Genomic DNA, 6,278 nt, shown 5'->3' with positions numbered 1-6,278 from the left:
TAACTTAGCAGACCCGAAATTCCACATAAGTCAACCTGTCGATCTTCTCATAGGAATGGATATAGGACCCTTAATCTTCGAAATAGGGACACCCATAAAATCTTTTGGCTCATTCTTAGCGCAAAAAACAGTATTCGGTTGGATAGTAGGCGGTCCAATACCCGAAACCACTAGAAATCCACATAACATTTCTTTGTTTAACACCACTTCAATCGAAAAGATTATTACACGTTTTTGGGAGGTGGAAGAGCCCCCAAAAAGAGTTTTGAGGTCAGAAGAAGACTCATTCTGCGAACAAAACTACCTAGAAACAACAAAACGAAATAAAGATGGGAGGTATATTGTTACCCTGCCCTTTAAAAATTGTGAGGAGCTCGGCAATTCTCGTAATATAGCCCTCGCACAGTTTTATAGAATGGAGAAAAAACTTTCAAAGACTCCAGAAATCAAAGACTCATATGACAAAGCGATATTAGAATACTTAGAGCTGGGACATATGAGAAAACTTTCACCTGAGGAAATAGATCAGAACCCAAATTACTATTTGCCGCACCATGCGGTCATCAAACCCGATCGGTTAACTACTAAACTTAGAGTAGTATTTAATGCTTCAAGCCCAACTTCCAATAAAAGAAGTCTAAATGATAATCTTTTCGCCGGACCAATACTCCAACAAGATCTTGTACTACAAATATTAAAATGGAGGTTCTTTAAATATGTTTATAACGCTGATGTCACTCAAATGTATCGACAGATTCTTTTGGATAAAAATCAGACTCGATATCAAAGAATTCTGTTTAGAAAATCCCCTTCGGACCCTGTTGAAGATTTCGAACTTTTAACCGTCACTTTCGGAGTGAATTGCGCTCCTTTTTTAGCACTTCGAACTTTAATGCAACTCGCAGAAGACATCAAAGAAACATACCCCAGAGCAGCTAAAATTATCTTAAACAATTTATATGTTGACGACGTCCTAGCGGGAGGTCACTCCATACAAGAAGCGCTAGACTCTCGCAAAGAATTAGTTTCTGCCTTTGACTCGGCAGGTTTCCAACTTAGAAAATGGACTTCAAATGAGCCCAAAATAATTAAAGATTTGCCAGATGATCACCTTTTGCCCCTCAATTGGCTACATTTGTCTGAAAACGATTCTACTAAAACTCTCGGTATTAGATGGAATATCTCAGGAGACTGTTTCTCATTCACGTCGCCTTCTATCGAAAACAAACTCAATTATACCAAAAGAGAAGTCCTGTCTACCATAGCTAAATTGTTCGACCCGTGTGGGTGGTTGGCACCCATAATCGTCGTTGCAAAACTAATTATGCAACAAATATGGTTAGATAAGGTCGAATGGGACGACACTCTCAAACCCATGACATTGATGAATTGGGAAAATTTTGTGAAAAACTCTACCTCCATTGAAAGTTTGACTATTCCAAGATGGGTAAAGTTCACTCCAACAAATCACGTTGAGATTCATGGATTTTGTGACGCGTCAGAAAGCGCATACGGCGCAGCTTTGTATATTCGAGTAGAAGATCCCAATAATTGTGTTGACACATTTCTTTTAGCAGCGAAAACCAGGGTAGCGCCGATAAAAAAGATTTCGTTACCACGGCTTGAACTGTGTGGAGCTGTACTTCTGTCCAAATTAGCCTCTTCCATAATAATAAATCTTCAAATTTCGAACATTGACTCATATTATTGGACAGACTCCACAATCGTTTTAGCTTGGCTCAAAAAACCACCATGCCATTGGAGCACATTTGTAGGCAACAGAATAACTGAAATTATTGAAAACGTTGGTAATGAAAGATGGCGTCATGTTGACTCGGAAGCAAATCCAGCGGACGTAGCAAGTCGTGGATGTTCACCGATAGATTTGAAAACTCACAATTTGTGGTGGCATGGACCACATTTTTTGAAACACCCAAAATCCAGTTGGCCATCAAATAATATAACAGAAGACACTAACTTAGAAAAGAAATCAGTGAAGTTGTTGACCCTAACTACCCTAACAGCAGATGTCATGAACGAACTCATAAAGAATGATCCCCTGAAAAACTTCTCTATCTTGTCGAGAGCTTATAGAGCCTATGCGTACGCTAGACGATTTTATAAAAGAGAGTTAAGAACTTCTTCCGAATTTTCACTTAATGAGATTCAGCATGCTAAAAGACTAGTTATAATGGTTACTCAAAAGTATTACTTCGAAAATGAATACAAATTGTTGCAAACAAATACAAAACTTCCACCAAGTAGCAGTCTGTTGACACTAAATCCCTTCATCGATTCTAGCGGCATCATAAGAGCAAATGGCCGTCTTGTACAATCCCCAGCCTTAACATACAATGAAAGGCACCCTATCCTGTTACCCTACATATCGAAATTATCTCAACTTTTAGTTGAATTTACTCACAAAATAACTTTGCATGGGGGAAATCAACTACTGACCCGTGTTTTACGTTCCGAATTCTGGATATTCAAACTCAAAGTTCTAGTAAAAAAGTCTATTCACAATTGCAAAATATGCACTTTGTATAGAAAACATAACCAACATCAAATTATGGCTTCTCTGCCGCCTGAAAGAACTTCTCTTACAAGACCCTTTTGCAACACCGGGGTTGATTTTGCGGGCCCTTTCAACATTAAAAGCTTCACAGGTCGTGCTTGTCTCATTACAAAAGGTTATGTTTGCGTTTTTATATGTTTCGCAACCAAGGCGATTCACTTAGAGGCAACTAGCGATCTTTCCACACAATCCTTTTTAGCAGCTTTCGCCCGCTTTATAGGCCGCCGAGGGTGTCCTGCATGTGTATATTCAGACAATGGAACAAATTTTGTCGGTGCGTCCGAATTACTCAAAAAAGACAGAGCAGAATTTATGAAAAATCTTACGACTCAAGTCGTTCATCAAAATTCTAATCAACATTTAGAATGGAAATTCATACCTCCTGGCGCTCCCCACATGGGTGGATTGTGGGAGGCCGGCGTTAAGTCTTTCAAGACACATTTACGTAAAAGCTTTCCAAATCTTAACTTTACTTTCGAAGAATTCACTACCATATTGATTCGTATTGAAGCCTGTCTGAATTCAAGACCCCTGAGTCCTGCTAGTGACGACCCTAACGAAATAGCTCCTTTAACACCAGCTCATTTTCTCATCGGGGCGCCTATGTTAGAGCCAGCCGAACCTGATATTTCCGACTCCGATATTTCATTCGTAAATCGTTGGAAGAGACTTAAAATCATTTCCCAACATTTTTGCCATAGATGGAAAAATGAATACTTGACTGAACTTCATAGAAGACACAAATGGAAATATCAAAAAGATAATTTGAAGGAGGGGGATCTAGTTGTCATAAAAGATGATCGTTTGTCATCAACTGAATGGAAATTGGGCCGTATCATCCGAACATACAAGGGGGTTGATCAAAACATTAGAGTCGTAGACATTAAAACTTCAATTGGCATAACGAGTCGACCCATTACAAAAGTCGTCAAACTATTTACCGACTGACTAGTCGGACCCCATTTCCTTACAAAACTTGGTACTCCTCTCTCGCTTTTAATTACAGATATGGCGGCCTACCTCCCAAATAGAGATTGGGAAGAAGAGGAAGAGGAGAGACCCCCAAACAGGCGCCAACAGCAAGAGCGCCAACAACAACCACAACAACTAGCACTTCAACAGCAACCACAACACCAACCCCGTCAACAACAGCAGCAGCAAATTCAACAGGTCCAAAGAAGACAGCAATCGAGGAGCAGGTCTGGTCAGCGGGAGAACAGAGGAGAGCGGCCCAGTTTTTGGCAATTTTCTTGTGGGCTATGCCAAGACGACCACGCCATCAACACTTGTCCCAAGTTCCGAGAACAAACCCCATACCAACGATATGAAACGGTCGAACGAAGAGGTTACTGCCGAAATTGCTTGGCAAGAAGTCACTTGGCGCCTGATTGCACAAGTTTGACGGGCTGTAGAAGGTGCGACCACCGACATCATACCCTATTACACGGGGCCCCTCAGCTGGGGAATACTCTACAACCAGCCCCAATTGTGGTACCACCATTTGCCTGGGACTTAGTTTTTGTACCCACGGCTCTGGTGAGGGTCGCAGCTGACAGTGTAGATGAATGGAAGACGGTTCGCGCGTTGGTCTGCCAGTCGGCAACAATGTCAAAAATTGCATACTCAACATTCCAGAGGCTGGGGCTCAGGTCTGTCATCTACCAGAATCGCCGATTCGCCACTTTCAAAATTATGGCTAGGCGCATGAACAACTCCTGGGCTTTGAAGGTTAATGCGCTAATCACAGATGAGTTGCCGCGAAGACCATATTCCGACCCACTTTTAGAAGACCCCACATCGTATTTTACGCCGCAAGCTCTCGCTGATCCAGACCCACGCAGCAACATCCCTATTGACTTAGAACTGGGGGCAGATACCTACTCAGCAATCCACCAGGAGGGCTGTACATCGGCAGGAGTTGGAGATGTGAAGGCGTTTAATTCAAAATTAGGATACGTATTTTCAGGCCCTATCAGAAATATGCCTACTAATTAACTTTCTTTTTTTCTTTATTCACAGATGTCACGGCGGGGGAGGCATGTTCATAATTATCCGGAAATTATTAAAAAATGTGTGCTATGTTGTCGAGTTAAATAGTGTGCTATTTATTTGGTACACTACTGTATCATAGCGGGATGCGTTAAGACATACACACATACATATATGCTAGTTAGAATATTTTTTGCATTCTTCTTTATGCATTTCCAACAAAATTGGAATGCCAAACTGGTTTTGTGTGACGATGAAAATTAGAAGATCGTCATTCGAAGTTTAATGTTTGCAACGATCAACACGCAGTACCCCCGCCGCGACGAAGTGAAAGTTAAGAAAGTGTTAACTTAAAAATACTAAATTATAGTTAAAGTACCCTAAAAATCATAGACTTGAATTTACCTAAAAAGAATAAAACTGAATTTGCATATCTTTGGTGTAAATAGAAATTTGTACATAATCACCTGAAAAGAAGAAAACATAAAAATACTCACCTTGTTTAAAAACTCATACCTTGAATACTTACCTTGTGAAATTCTTATACTTACCATTGTACATAAACACTCTACTTACCTTAAAAAACCAACCCCTTGTACTTACCTTTGAAAGCCTAAACAAAAAAAACCAGTGTAAATACTTACCTTGAACTTCAATAAAATTGTGAAATAAAATTAAAATAAAAATAGAGTCCATGATACAATGATACAAGGTAATCTCATTTCAAAAAACCGTCCTTGAGCTGTCACATACAACCCTGTGTCGAGTATACATAAATGTTGTTTTTGTAATTGTATGCCAATGACAACAAGACTGTTTGTTTACATTTTATTTATTGTACATAATTGAATGATGATTGTGGAAATAAAAAGTCAAGTGATATCGCGAAAATATGGTCGTAATTGGGGAAAATTTGTGTTAAGTTTTCATTTTCGATCTTTTATTGGTAAATGGTGGACGTTTCTGTGGTTGCAAAATGATACGTTTGGAAGGACTTGCCAAGAAAAATGGTGAACAGCATGCCCAAAACGGTCTGTGAAAATATAGGTAGAAATTAAGAAATTGTGTGGAAATTCGCTAAAATTAAAGCTAAATGTAAACTCAGATCGACATTTCGTCCTGACGACACGAAAGTAAATTGTGGAACACAACATTAAACAACATTTATTTTGTTATTCTAGCTAAGCTATTGCAGAGTTTAGCAAACGCAAGCAAGGTCAGTTTTCCGTATATTCGGAAAACAAGCAAATCAAGGAAGACAAACACTGTCAAGTAACCCATTCCCCCTGATATCATCAACAACAAGAAGCCGGTAAGTAATTATGCCGAAGAGATGATAAATGGATTTATATTTATAAATTTATTGAATGTGTGCTGCTGCATAATGGTGTACTGCTCGTGTTGTTGCACGTATTACCCGTTTCCGTGGCATGTTCTGCGGCGGTCGTATGCTTGCCCCATTCATGCCCCAACATTCATGTAACAACGCGAAATATTCGTCGTAATTCATATCTCGACGAGATAAAGCGATTTCAGGAAGTGTGTCCGTCCGTCCGTTAAAAATTGTACGCACGCTACAGGCCGCAATTATGAACCAATCTTCACAAAATTTTGTATGGAGGTCGGGTTCAGACAGGAATGGACCCCTAAAGTTTCTGCCGATGATCGTGGAATATTTAGGTGGTGAAAGTGACCAAAAACAAATTTTTATCCA

The sequence above is a fragment of the Musca autumnalis genome, unplaced genomic scaffold (genome assembly GCF_047663935.1).
Source record: "Musca autumnalis isolate F117 unplaced genomic scaffold, ASM4766393v1 scaffold_3, whole genome shotgun sequence".
NCBI lineage: Eukaryota > Metazoa > Arthropoda > Insecta > Diptera > Muscidae > Musca > Musca autumnalis.
The sequence above is the reverse complement of the archived record's forward strand: the minus strand, read 5'-3'. Positions refer to the sequence as shown.